This window comes from Alosa pseudoharengus, unplaced genomic scaffold, assembly GCF_046254945.1.
Source record: "Alosa pseudoharengus isolate Yale_2024_CS ecotype anadromous, Long Island Sound unplaced genomic scaffold, YU_APseudo_1.1 YU_APseudo_1.1_scf_16, whole genome shotgun sequence".
NCBI classification, from domain to species: Eukaryota; Metazoa; Chordata; class Actinopteri; order Clupeiformes; family Clupeidae; genus Alosa; species Alosa pseudoharengus.
In genome coordinates this window covers 20374142-20389097 of record NW_027468630.1, presented here as the reverse complement: position 1 = coordinate 20389097, position 14956 = coordinate 20374142, and the positions used below count along the sequence as shown (strand labels likewise).

Below are 14956 nucleotides of genomic sequence, written 5' to 3'. Positions count from 1 at the left end.
AAGCATGAAACCTCAAAGTGTTACCTTTCATTTGAGACCAGGATTATGCTTCTACACAAAGGGGTTCATGTGCAGTAAGCATTTGATTGTCAGTATGCATTTTTGATAACAAAAAGTCCTATGGGGAGTATCCATAGGCATTTTACAAAACGCATGGCCATACCTTGGCAAATAATAGTCTAAAGCACTCATATTTTCATTCTATATTGATCTACTTTTGCACACAACTTCACAAGACCTGGTGCTAGGGCTCAGTTGTGTTTCTAAGGGATATCAAGAGACCTAGAGGGCTGAAATGTGGTCAGTTCAGAGATTCTTGTAATCCGGCAGAAAGAAAAAACTATATTCTAGCCTCTGTAACTCTTAGTGAGTACATCACACATTTATTTTGACTGTTTCCTACGAAAGCTAGAGGTTCTCAGCTTTCTATAGAGGTCCCACATGTGATGGTAGGCCCCAGAAGAGGTGGGAACAATGCCCTTCTAAATAGGCACAGTGCAATATCAGGCAAAAACTTGAAATTCTTTTTGATAGTTAAGTGAATAACCAACCTAGGCATGGTCTAAGTTGGCTAGGTTGGTCCGTCCCGTTGATGCGGACTGAACCATAAACCATAAAAAACCTTAGCCAAGTACCATCAACCTAGGCACAGTCCATCACAAACACGAAACAAATGAGCCAGTTAGCTTACCTTAGCTTGCGCCCCAGGAAGGGTAACTTCTACTTACCCACAACCATTCGCTTGCCCGTTCTGCTGCTAAAGACATGTTACTAACCACCTGCCTTAGACTTCGACCACAAATGCCCAATTCAGACAGCAAGCCAATAGCAGATCTGGCCACAAACCCACGTGCACCGATTTCAATAGGCCTTAATCGTGCACTCCAACCTCGCTTAGCTGCCTCCTCTGCTATTTCAGTGTATTTAGCTCTCTTCAGCTCATTGGCCACTTCCACTCTGTCTTCCCAAGGAACAGTGAGTTCAATGAAGTAAACTATCTTCTCTGAATCCGACCATAGAATTACGCCGGGTCGTAGCTTAGTACTCACTATATGTGGAGGTACCGCCATCTGCTGGCCAAGATCAACCTTCATTTCCCAGCCCGCCCCATTTTTCAACTGGCCGGTTTTACACCTGGCCTTTGCGGAACAAGGTTTATCCCCCTGACGTACAAAGTTAATTTGCCTTACCCCTTTACTAGCTGCTAATGAATTGACTTCTCTCCTTTTATCCTCTATTGCCGCTGCCACACATTTCAATACCTGGTTATGACGCCACGTATACCGCCCCTGGTTGAGACTTACCTTGCACCCTGATAGGATATGGTGGAGACTGCCCACACACGAGCAAAGTATGCATTTATCATCCTCACCAAACCATTGACTTAAATTCTTGGGAGATGGGAGCACATCATATGTAGCACCTAACATAAATCTGATCTTACCAGCTTCCATGCCCCATAGATCTTTCCATTTAATCTGTCTTTTTTCCACCCCTTCCCAGTTCACCCACTGCCCTTGTTTTGCCTGCGACACTGCCTTAGTACATCTTACAGCCTCCTCCTGTCTATGCATTTCCTCCACTACCATTTTCCTCTTTTCTCCTGCAGAAGCCTTACTCCACAAGGGTTTACTTACACCCACCCCTAGACCCCCCCGCCCGTGCTTCACATGGCCCATTATATCCCTATGCTTCAATGCTGATTGAGCTTGCTTAACTGCCTGTTCTGGGTTCCACTTCCTCCCTGCATTAACTGTGGGTGCAACTTTCCTCACCACTGGGTCCTTGGACTGAGTAAGAGTCATTTCCAATCTAGCCTTAGCACACTTAAATTCCTCCGTCAGACTAGATATTGGCAACTCTACAATACCCTTCCCATACAAGGCTATACTGCTTAAGCAGCGTGGGACTCCGAGCCATTTTCTGACAAAGGAGTTGATCATTTTTTCCAACCTCTCTACCTTTGACAGAGGAACTTCATAAACTGTCAATGGCCACATTAGCCGAGGCAACAAACCAAACTGCAAACACCACAGCTTGAGCTTACCTGGCAGCCCTGACTTGTCAATTTTTTGAATACCTTGCCTAGTGACCTGTCTCAAGTCTTCACTAAGGCTTGCATCATACCACCTTCCCAGACTCTTTACTGGTTTCTCCAGAACTGTGGGAATCACCTCCTTATTTATAGCAAACTTCTTATCTATTACCTTCCCTTTAACAATTGAGAGACTCCTAGACTTACTTGGCTTCACCTTCATTCTGGCCCATTGCAGATTACTATTTAACTTATCCAGCAACCTGTTGGTGCATGGAACGGTTGACGTCAAGGTTGTCATGTCGTCCATGAAAGCCCTAATCGGGGGGAGGCGTGGCCCTCCCTGCAACTTCTCCCCACCCACTACCCATTTTGAGGCCCTAATGATGACCTCCATTGCCATTGTAAAAGCAAGTGGGGAGATGGTACATCCGGCCATGATTCCTATCTCAAGTTGTTGCCACCCTGTGGTGTAATCAGCTGTAGTAAAACATAATTGAATATCCAGAAAGTATGCTTTTACTAGGCTTTTAATGCTACCTGGGATTCTAAAATAATCAAAGGCCTCCCACAACAGACTATGCGGCACAGACCCAAAAGCATTAGCCAAATCCAAGAACACAACGTGCAGGTCTCTCTTCTCACGCTTTGCTAATTGAATTTGGTGCCAAATCATGCTGGTATGCTCTAAGCACCCGGAGAAGCCAGGAATTCCAGCTTTTTGCACCGTGGTATCAATTAGTTTATTCCTTTCAAAGTAATTTGTCAGTCTCCGTGCCACCACACTGAAGAAAACCTTCCCTTCAACATTCAGTAGACTAATTGGCCTAAATTAATTAATCTCCACTGCGTCCTTTTCTTTGGGAATAAATATTCCCCCAGCCCTCCGCCAAGCCTCGGGAATACTCTGCTTTTTCCAAACTATCTTCATTAATTGCCATAGAAATCTTAAAACATCTGGTGCACTCTTATACAACCGGTAGGGCACTCCATTAGGTCCCGGGGCTGAAGAGGCCCTTGCACGTTTTATTACTTCTTGCACCTCTTTCCACCTTGGTGGACTATCGTCGCATTGGCTACTTAATTCACCAATAGGTGGGATATCAGCAGGAAGTACCATCTCTCTGAACCACTCCATATCTTTGTGCACTCCCTCTAAATACTCCTCAAGCTTCTGCTTAGGTTCCAAAAGACTACCACTCTTCTGCATTTTGAATAAAGACTTAACAAACTTAAATGGGTCTTTATAGAATGCTAGTCGAGCTCGTGATTTCTTCTTCCTATTTTTCCTAATATTTTCAGCTCTTCTTAGCACTGCCAACCGCTTCCTCACATCTGCCTGTAGACAGTCAATACCTTCCTTCTCATCATCTGTAGCTTTTCTCCACTGCTTCTTAAGCTGCCTCCTCTCCTTGATAAACTTATCTATCTCCTGCTGGCGCCTAGATTTTACTACCTCATGTTGCCGTTTTGTCCTTATCTCAATAGTCCCAAATCTTTCCTTACCATAGCTATAAATAATGTCTCCCATTTTCTCTAATTTGCTTTCAGCCGTCCCCTTGAGCTGACCCAGGATACTGACCAAATCACTATTAACATCTTCCCACATTCTACATTCTGCTGCGCCTGGCCATCTAACCCCAGGCCTATGACCATTAATCTTCTCCCTCCTTGGCTGACTGGCCTCTCTTTCTGCCTCAGTGCTAGAACTTTCCTCAACAACAGGGGTACTGATGTCCTGCGAACTGTGGGTTTCTTCCTGTCGCTGAACTTCAACCGACTGACTTGATGCACTTCTTAAGAAATAGCTATCAATGCGGGGACCCTGTGTTCCCTCTACCAAGCACTTCTTTTTCCCTTGATGAATTTTCAGGCCCTTTAGACTTGTAACCTTCTGCCAACCACACACACACATCTGCAGCTTTTTCTCAGTTTTCTCTGAACTAGTGGCTTCCACAAACATGTTTTCCTTACTCGTAATCAAATTCGTTCCAGGGTCAGTAACCATGTCTATCACAAGTGAGTCATCTTCCGCCCCTGCTCTCGCTGACTCTAGGGGTATTTTTTCATTATGTCGTACTGTAGCTTAGTAGGGTGCAGCCCATAGCTTAGTGAAGCCTGGGCTACTGCCACAATGAGCTGCTAACCCATTGTAGCCCCGGCAACTATATCTTCTTTTCCAGCCTTACTGTAGAAATGAAATGGTCATGGGAACATAGTGCACCCCCATGGTTTCTAAATTTGTGCCATTCCAAAATACCTTTTTTTTTTTCTTTAGCAGTTAGTTGACAATGAAGTAGGGAAAGGACAGTCAATTTAGCAGAATCAGCACACTCATTAATATCATTACCACCTGGGTCTGCTGTGAAAAAATGGTCCTTCGGCTCATATCCGTATCACAGGTTTGGGCCAAATCAGTGTTTTGTATTTTAAACGCATCTCCTGACTTCCAGTTGAGTTGCGGAAATTGGACCTGGGACAAATCTGTAAACCGGTGATAAAACAGCATTGCTAGCAGAGCTGAAACCTGTATCAGGAACAGACCGACAGTCGGATCTAAAGGCTTTCATGCGGATCCGGCCCAAAGGAAATTGCTATCTGGGAGAGACAGTTGACAACCTAACCTAACATAGTTTTGCTAGGACTAATAGACCACAAAGTTGCTGAACGTGTTATTTCAGTTTAGTTTGCAACAATATAGTTTAACCAAAGTCCTTAGCTGCAGTAGCCTACTAGCCGTTCCCATTCACTTTCCATTTACTGTGCTAACGATAGCTAGCTAGCTCAGTCCGAAAGAGTTTCATTGGCATCACACACAAGCAATGGCAATAAAATAGTTCACAAAATGTTATGAATATGTTGTTATTGCTTATTCAAGCGTAACTCTCGCCAAAATGCATCCTAGGGTGTTTTTGTGAATACCCGAGTCAAACTTTCGTGAATGGGAGTCGTAGGGGCACTAGCCTACTATTTTGATGCGTCAAAATCGCTATTTTTAAAACACTTAAAAGGCTCGACACAACATGAAACTTTGATCGAAGTATCATCAGTGTTTCTACACATGAACTTGAGCATTGAGAACATTGTTAATATACACATAGTTTACTAAAAAGAAAGGTTTTGGACAACTCACTCCTTGACTGGCATGATGGCAGCGAGCAGAAAACCCAAGTGAGTTGTTCAAAACCTTTCTTTTAATGTTCTCAATGCTCGAGTTCATGTGTAGAGACACTGATGATACTTCGATCAAAGTTTCGTGTTGTGTCGAGCCTTCTTAGTGTTTTAAAAATAGCAATTTTGACGCAATCATGTATCAAAAAATAGTTCCCATTCAAAACTCCGATTGACCCAAAAATGACAACACGGACAAGCTTGAAAGTGGCGCTTTCTCTTGTGAAGGATTTCAGTTGTGAAGGATTGGATCGAGCGGTTACCCAAAAATGTAAAGTGGATCAGGCCAAGAGAACAGAGGGAGCAAAAATCCAAGCAAAAGTTTTTATTTTCAAGTCTTCTCTTTTCATCGTCACCGTATAAACGTAGCCTTAGTGTTTTAAAATAGCGATTTTGACGCATCGAAATAGTGCCCCTATCCTCCTGACTCCCAAGAAAAAAAATATCTCCAAATTCTTTTTTTTCTTAACTTCCCCAATAGTTTGGAAGACAATGAGCATACTGAAAACTTTTTTTTTGAAAATTTTTTTTTTATTTAAGAAATATAAAGTGTCCATTACAGTGGACTTCATAACACCGTACACATAAAACTGAATCAAAAATAAGTAAAAAAGAGAAAAAAATGGAGGTAGTAACTACAAATGTCCACTGCGGAGGACAATTGTTTAACACTCTCCTATGATGGTAAAACATTGTTACATTACTTCAGAAAATTATTTTAAGTGTTTTTAAGAGATTCATAGAAAAAACAACAACAACATTTTAAATGTTAAATGCTCAACTAACTTGATTAAGCACTTACTTTTCTTCTTTCCATAAAATGTCCTTTTGGTGATGGCCACCATTTTCTTTGAAGAGGAAGAGGAAGTTCCCAAAACCCCACCCCCATACATGTGATACCATTTAAAAGCCCTAAATGTCCTCTTTAGAGAACAAAAGGAATTAGCTCAATAGAATGTATGGTGTGGGAGATATTCTGGTTTATAAAGGTCCTCTAGAGAGGACAAAATTGAACTGCTGGTAGTCAGGAGGCTATGACTCCCATTCACGAAAGTTTGACTCTGTATATTAACAAAAAAACCCTAGGATGCATTTTGGGGAGAGTTACGCTTGAATAAGCAATAACAACATATTCATAACATTTTGTGTACTGTTTTATTGCCATTGCTTGTGTGCGATGCCAATGCAACTCTTTCGGACCGAGCTAGCTAGCTATCGTTAGCACAGTAAACGGAAAGTGAATGGGAACGGCTAGTAGGCTGCTGCAGCTAAAGACTTTGGTTAACCTATATTGTTGCAAACTAAACTGAAATAACCCGTTCAGCAACTTTGTGGTCTATTAGTCCTAGCATAACTATGTTAGGTTAGGTTGTCACTGTCTCTGGGTCTAGAAACTAGAGATCAAGTGAGCTGGTGACAGATCACGAACAAAGTTATTTCTCTTTATTTATTTAGTTGGAAAATACAGTGTCAGACTGTTAGGAAGATATGACTTATAGAAAATGGGCTCGTAACTTACATTGCTGAATGTAGGGAAATTCTGCAGATGAATCCAAGCTTATGTTTTTCTATGCATCCAGACGCCAAAGACTGAGCTGTATTCGCATATTATGTTCCTTGCTGGCCACCGGTATTTTAACATGGCACACGTACACGGCTAGTCGCCCCTGTGCTATGTAGATTTCTAAGCCAATAGGTATGCTTCGAATTGGTGGTGGTGGTAATTAAACATGAATGAGGCCACATTTATGAATGGTAAATGTTGATTTTGTTAACAAACAACTGAAAACGTTACACAGGGCAGCCGTGGCCTACTGGTTAGCGCTTCGGACTTGTAACCGGAGGGTTGACGGTTCGAACCCCGACCATTAGGCACGGCTGAAGTGCCCTTGAGCAAGGCACCTAAGCCCTCATTGTTCCCGAGCGCCGCTGTTCACTGCGCTTCACCTCACTGTGTGTTCACTGTGTGCTGAGTGTGTTTCACTAATTCACGGATTGGGATAAATGCAGAGACCAAATTTCCCTCACGGGATCAAAAGAGTATATATACTTATACTTAATAAGCCGTGGAGACAGTGGTTTTTCATTGAGCTTACCCCGCAGTAAGAATAACAGTGGGCTTAAGCAGTAATATTGTTCAAAACACCACCAAACCTCGTCAGTAGCTTGCTCAGGGTCCCTATACATACAGTAAAACGAAGCACCAACAACGTAGTTAGCAAACCCGGAGATTATTACACACTGTAAACCCCAACAGGTTCAATGAACTCAAAATATTTGATGAAACTGATTACCTCAAAATATTTAGCTATGTTAAAAAATATTTTAAGTAATTTCTACTTAAAATGAGACTTTTTTTAATGCTCAAAATCTTTAAGGACAAGGATAAAATTAAAAAGAATAATGTGAGAAATAGATATTTTAAGTTATTGTTACATTAGTCAGACAAGCTCTTAAGACTCCAAATCTTTGAGAAAATGAACAACATTAAAACAAATAATTTCAACAAACAAACATTTTAAGTAATTACTACTCTAAACTAGAAGTTATTCACACTCATTTTTTTAGGAAGTTGATGAACTGAAACATAATAATTTGACAAACAAACATTTTAAGTAATCGCTACTTAAATTGTTGATAAGTTCAATGAACCTGATAATTTTGAAACCATTGTTAAAACTAACAAAATTGACACTGGAAATGGAGTTGATTTTTTTAAGTTATCACTCCTAATAATATATTCATGTTATCACCATGACTCATTCAGTTTCTCAAACCTAAACATTGTCACTTCAGTCTCTTATATTTTTAAGTCGACTTCACTCTATTGAAACACATTTTTTGACTGTTTAGGTTTACTATTTACCTCAAAATCAAAAATATTTTATTTGTATGATTCAAATAAAAAACTACTCAAAAGACAATTTCAATGCAGATTCCATTTATTTAAGAATTCCATTAGAATTCTAACAGAACAACATCCCCAGCAATGCGGTTAATACAGAACATCAAAGAAATAACAAACTTTTACCACTTCAACAAAGGTAATAATACTCAAATAACAAAATAATAGGCCAACATAAATAAAAGCGAAAAAGCTCCATTGCTTGCTTGAGTATTAACATGCTGGCAATATCAACCATGACATTTGGAAAACAGAATGCTTACTCATCCATCATCAGCAATTTATTTTTAAGGCTAAGCAGCAGTCTAGGAGGTAACCGCTTCAGGTCTTCCAAACCCATTATATTTTTTTGAATGAAATTAAATGTGTAGGACAATTGCTTTGGATAATCGAGATGAAGTGCATAAATTAAGCCAAATAGCCAAATTATGTCTCTGTCAACTCTGCTATATCACACACAACAATATCTCCGTCAAGAACTATAGAATGGATAGCAGGACCAAACTTCACAAGGGAGTCTGTATCACCCGAGACAGTGAGAATAGCTGAGAAGTCTGGCAGGTCAATTTCTTCTGCCTGAAGAACATGACAGTAATTAGTTAATGAGTAGAGTAGTCAATGAAAAACACTACGTGTGTATTTAATATAATATGAAATACCAGTGAATGAAAAGTTAATGTAAAAAATTCCCAAATATGACATTCTTGGTGAATTACTGTAGTATGATTTAATTGCTATTCTGGTGGCTAGGAAGATGGTTGTGGTTGTTGTCTTTTGGCTGCAAGGTAGTATCAGAGAGGGCTGAATAGAAATAGAGATATATAGAGAAGACAAAGTAAAAAAAGAAGAGAGTGAAAAAGGACACACTATTTAATCAAAAACTTACATTCCAGGTCTTAAAAAATCCATCTTCCCACAGGAAGATGGGAAGGGCCTGCAGAGTAATTTTCCTTCTGCTGTTGACATTGACGTCTTCCTAGAAAGACAGAGGGATTTTGGCCAAAGTGGAAGACACAAATCAGCAGAATATTAATCCTATGCATATATTAAATAAGACTATAGTACAGGTGACATGTAAATACAAGATTAACTCCTTCACGCTCCTGATATGCAACCTCCTGCTCTGTCTTTCTATGAAATCGTGAGAGATGAATGTTCAGTGCATTAATAGACTGGAATGTGCAAATGCATGAGTGGTGTATGCATGGTAATGGGCTGACCCTTGAAAACTGACTGTGATTTAACTAAGTAACTGAGCCTGTGTCTCGGAAGAGGCGTCACATGACCTGCATAGCCAACACATTTTGAAAATGCCACATAAAATAAGTCTAAGGTGTCATCCCTTCTTTGATACAAAAACATCACTCAACCCTAGCCTTTGTGTATCCCTGTGGAGAGATGCAAAGGGATAACATTAGGCTAGGCTATTCTCATTCTCATAAATAAATGCTTACAAAATATCCCTATAACTTATAATAATATAGGCTACACATTGGCTACATTGTGACACTAGTAAATGGAGGACAAATAAGTTATCACTTACCATGGTGTGATGGTGGTTCCTTGCACAGAACTGAAAACATGTCACACAGCCATCTGGTCCTGAGGGGAAAAATATTATGAACAGTATTGTTTCACTTTTTTGAACAAAAGTCAGTCAGACAGTCTCTTCTTCTTCTGTATAGGCAGGCCTATCAGAGTCGGATGTTGCCATTGATCATGCTTAGGCTATTGTCAGTAAGTTCGGAGCTACAACTTGGCTTCCTATCCGTGTTAACAAAACTGGAATTGACGTTAATATAAGACATATGCTATTGCAGGGTTATTCTTCAACTATGGCTCTCTTTGACCTGGTAATTTTCAGAAAATGTAACATCTTTCAGTAAAAATCTTTTTGCATGGTTTAATTATCTACTCTTTCTAGAAACTTGCCCTAATAGTGGCTGTAAAGATTTCACTTGAATAATATATATTTTTGACATTTTATTCCAAAAGTCTAACTGTCATTTCCAGTATAAGTAAGTATATATACTCTTTTGATCCCGTGAGGGAAATTTGGTCTTTGCATTTATCCCAATCCGTGAATTAGTGAAACACACTCAGTACACAGTGAACACACACTGAGGTGAAGCACACACTAATCCCAATGCAGTGAGCTGCCTGCTACAGCCACGCTCGGGGAGCAGTGAGGGGTTAGGTGCCTTGCTCAAGGGCACTTCAGCCGTTCCTACCGGTCGGGGTTCGAACCAGCAACCCTCCGGTTACAAGTCCGAAGCCCTAACCAGTAGGCCACGACTGCCCAATCACATGTTTCCAAAACACAACAAAACGTGTGTTTTCAAGCAAAAATAACATCTACTGTTCCAAATGTATTTTATTAAATATTACACATATCAGCCAAAATATTCAATTTATTAATTTTCCAGAAATGTTGTATGTTGTATTATTTTTACATGTTTAACTTAAAATATGTGTTGTGATTGGAAATGACAAAGTGTGGTGGAGATGACATGACATACATAGACAAATTTAAGATTTAAAAGCATTAAGATTTAAAACAAAAAAATGCGTCCCTGCCATATGTTATGTAATTATGATGTTTTTTTCTACTAGATTCTTTAGTAGTAGGCCTACTACGAAGCAAATAAACTGTGTTTTTAGGGCAATGCCATTTCCACCACGTCACCATGTCATTTCCACCACCAAAAACAAAAGTAGCCTAAATATGTTTTAGTTTTTCTTATTTCTTCCAAGGACAAGAAAAGTATCATAGTTGAAGAATTACCCTGCAGTGTTACTTTGCATTACATCTAGCAGCTAATGCAAACCATATAGCTTATGGCACCTTATGGTGGGCTACTAATAAAATGTTTAAAAGTGCGCTGCCTGTTTGTGCGTGTCATGTGTTTTATTTCCAACTTATGAAACGTTGCTTTGGTGTCTAACCTGCGCGGCCAAAGTAGGCCACACCAGAAACGGTTGATAAAAGGATCTTTGGTAATGCTAAACCATACTGTTTGTCTGTCCAGTTTCCACTAAAGTAGTGCAACAACAGGCTGGTTGGCTGGCTGACAGCTCAGACAACAAACTTTAGTTAACTCGCTATAAAACATGCAGCTAGCCCGCAAAAGGTCTCTCTTACATAGCCTACACTTTAGCTGAGGTCTGCCCGCTGGAAGACGGTAGGCCTACACAAATAAATAAACAAAGTACACCTCCATTTAGGCGCGTTCTTACCTTTGTGTAGTAGCAGTCTGATGATGATTGATGGATCATCTCACTGATTGCTTGCAGCTTGCCTGCCTACATCCGGGTGCGCAGCAGTCCTTGCAAACAATTAGTCTTAGGCCTACGATGTCAAAGTGTATCAATTTACTAACTGCTAGGGATGGGCAAAGCGAGGCTTTATGAAACACTGAAACGTTCCAAGCAGTTGTGCCGAATTGTTCCGAAGCTTTGAAACAATTCCGACACCTCAGAGCTGTTTAGGGTAAAACAAATCTGTCAAATGCTTCGTATTGGAGATGTAGTCTTTAAAGTTCGTGGCTCGCTGTGTTACCTGTGTTCAGTCTTTGTGAAAAGCTAAGCAGCATACTCTTGGTCAATTACTGGATGGGAGACCACATGAAGTCACAATAAAGAGAATCTTATTGCTGCCACTATGTGTTCTCTAAATCACTTTCTTCTTATAAAAACTATCGATTTTTGACCATTCTGAGAGTTTAGTTGAAACTGTGGTTAATGGTGAAGTAAGAAAACATAAACAGATAGGCCTACGATCTGAAACAATACCTTGCAAATCAAACGGGGATCGAACCACATTTGAGCAGCCTGGTCTACCGTGCAAAAAACACCCTTACTAACCACTACACCATCATGGTTATTGCTTAATAGAAAGCTACACTGTTAATTGAACGCGCGGGCACGCCTGCCGACACCGGTGAAACGTACCGAAGGTTCACTTAACTTTGGTCACATAACATGGGGATTTTGAACGATGTTTCGAAGCAGTGGTCACATGATATGGCTGTTTTGAACCACGTTTCGAAACACTTGTGCTTCGAAGCCTCGACACTGATTCGAGACGTCAGTTTCGAAAGTCACACCCCTACTAACTGCCACAATCGATCGTAGACTAGTTAATTCACCATTCATTGGGATTTCCGATTTTTTTATTGGTTTATGTTGGTTTGTGTAGGTTATTAGGTTATTTGCCATGTTGATATGAACCTAACCAATGAAGTTGCACGTCTTTATTACGTCAGACGTAATTTCAATCCACTCTTGAAAAAAATGAGTTTGGGGGTCAGTTCTACTCATATACTAAGAGTTAATCTTGTCAAAATAATCAATAACTGGGAAACTAGTCGAGTGAACTTAAAACTTTTGTGGTGCATGAACAATATGGCAGCTTTGAGTACAGCTCTGCAATTTTATTGAGTTTACAACACTGTTGGGGAATACAGTGCAGAAGACTGTTAAGAAGACTTACCAACTGTCCCCCTACCAGCTCCTCTCGAAAGAAAGTCCATATAAGTCTATTTCTCACATGACATTTTGGTGCTGCAGATAGGGCTGCTGTCTTGAAATTATTCAAAGTTTATACAAACTATTCCAAAGTTTTTACCGTCTGTTATTAACTTATATTTAGCCAAACTGCCACAAACAACAAAGTATAAGTTTTTTCTGGATCAAATCTTCAATGGGCTGCCTCATTTTGCATTGAATTCGATTATCGACTTATACAGACTTTCCTTCGAGAGGAGCTGGTAGGGGGACAATTTTTAAAAAAACTCTGATCCATTCTGATAAAATAAACAGAATTACACTTTGTTACACAATGGCGATTTAATTGTGTTTTATGGTAAAATTGACCTCTTATGAGGACATCATCTTTCTCAAAAACGACTTGAGAGGTGAAATTTTGCTTAAAAATAATAGAGAAATAAAAAATGCATTAAAATTCATACCCCTGGTCTCAGGAGGGTATGTAGCCTTGTCTGAAGATTGTGTTAAACTCAATGATTGAATGATGGAACTTTGCTTGTTGGTATTATTTGTAATGGCCTTACTCTAATACCCCAGCCAGGCTCTCATAATAAATCTAAAAGAGCTCTTTCACTCAGATGGACCAAACACTCAAACATGTCTTTGTGTGTTAACAGGTTATTCCCAGGGGTTCCATACAGACACACAGTTTGCATTGTTTTTGCACGTTGAATTTAGTGTTGAATTTCATTGTTTATGTTTTTGTTACTTGAATTTATGAAATTCCCTTGAAATACATATGTAGGTACTAGGTATTCCATTGAACACCGATATGCTACAAACATGTTATAAACAGCTGATGCAAATCCCTGGAATAGGAGGTCAATTAGAGATTTCAAACGAACGAGGGAACAACATGTCACAATGCAACACGCTGTTTTCCCTTGATGAAAATGAAACCATGAGTTTTCCCACATCTCAACTTTGGCCAAAGTTTTCAGAAATAATCGTTTTCAGTGATAAAACCTCATTGAATAATATGCATTTTTCAATATAGGGTCTTAGAAGCCGTCTGTCTCCTAGCCACAACATTTTTGTTGCAAACAAAATCAACCTAAGCGTGCTCATATGACGTGATAGACGAGGCGCTGTTGCTCACATGTTCATCATCATAAAGCTCGATTTGATTGGTTCGAACAGCTCTGGTTCGAGCATAGTTGCTCCACAACGGAGTAATGCCAGACCGAACTTCCCGACCTCAAATGTTGTGGGCGGGGCTAAGTTCGGCTGGCACCCAGGCTAGATTTAATTGTGTTTTATTGCAAAATAGACCCAATGTTCTCATATGAGGACATCATTTTTCTCAAAAACGACTCTATACTCCTGAGGCCCTATTAAACCAAAATAACAGAGAAATAAAAAATGCATTAAAATTCATACCCCAGGTCTCAGAAGGGTATGTAGCCTTGTCTGAAGATTGTGTTAAACTCAATGATTGGTTGAACTTTGATTGTTGGTATTATATTTAATGGCCTTACTCTAATACCCCAGCCAGGCTCTCGGACCAAACACTGAAAAATATCTTTGTGTTAACAGGTTATTCCCAGGCTATGTGTGTCTGTGTCTGTGTGTGTGTGTGTGTGTGTTTAGGGTAGTGGGAGAGGTGATTAGCTGTCCTGGGGCTGCATGAACTCTGAGCTTGGCTGCTCCGCTCAGACACATTCTGTTCTGACACATCTGGCCATCAGAGTGGCCAGGATAATCAGCGGCATAATTACTGCAAATAAACTGTCCCACCTCAAATTAGACACAGTGAAAATTCCACACACCCACAATCCCTTGGTGCTTATTGGTGCAGAGCAGACACAAAGGAAACTCAGGCGTGAACATACATTGGGGAAATAAACGCGGTCCAGGGAAACACACTCTGACATGGACTCAAAACACCAAAACACAAGACAAGAACACCAGCACACACCCATTCTAGAGACCCATCACTAATCAAGGCACAAACACACTAGCACAGCTCCTACTGAAGAGGTCATTGGCTCACACCACCGGGGAATTCAAATACCTACTTCATAAAACCCCACAACAACACTTTCCTCACCTCATGTAATCTTCAGTCCATCTCAGCTCTTAGTCTTAGCAATGAGACACAATTTTTAATGGAGATATGTATATAAGGCCAATGTGATGCAGTGGTCATAAGACAAATGACCAATGTGGAGCAGCGGAGAGTGACACAGAACCAATTTGGAACAGTGGAGCATGACATAGAACCAATTTGGAACAGTGGAGCATGACATAGAACTAATGTGGAACAGTGAGAACCAGTAGAGTGGTATTGGGTCTTG

At 40.2% G+C, this 14956-nt stretch overlaps 1 long non-coding RNA gene across 1 annotated transcript; it reads right to left on the bottom strand.

The window, feature by feature from the left end:
- Positions 1-8130: 8130 nt before the first annotated feature.
- Positions 8131-12583, bottom strand: LOC143125702 (uncharacterized). The gene is made up of 4 exons (XR_012987307.1): positions 11349-12583; positions 9655-9713; positions 8998-9087; positions 8131-8687 (listed from the first exon to the last, which is right to left on the bottom strand). It is a non-coding gene; the product is annotated as an uncharacterized LOC143125702 (long non-coding RNA).
- Between the last annotated feature and the right edge of the window lie 2373 nt (positions 12584-14956).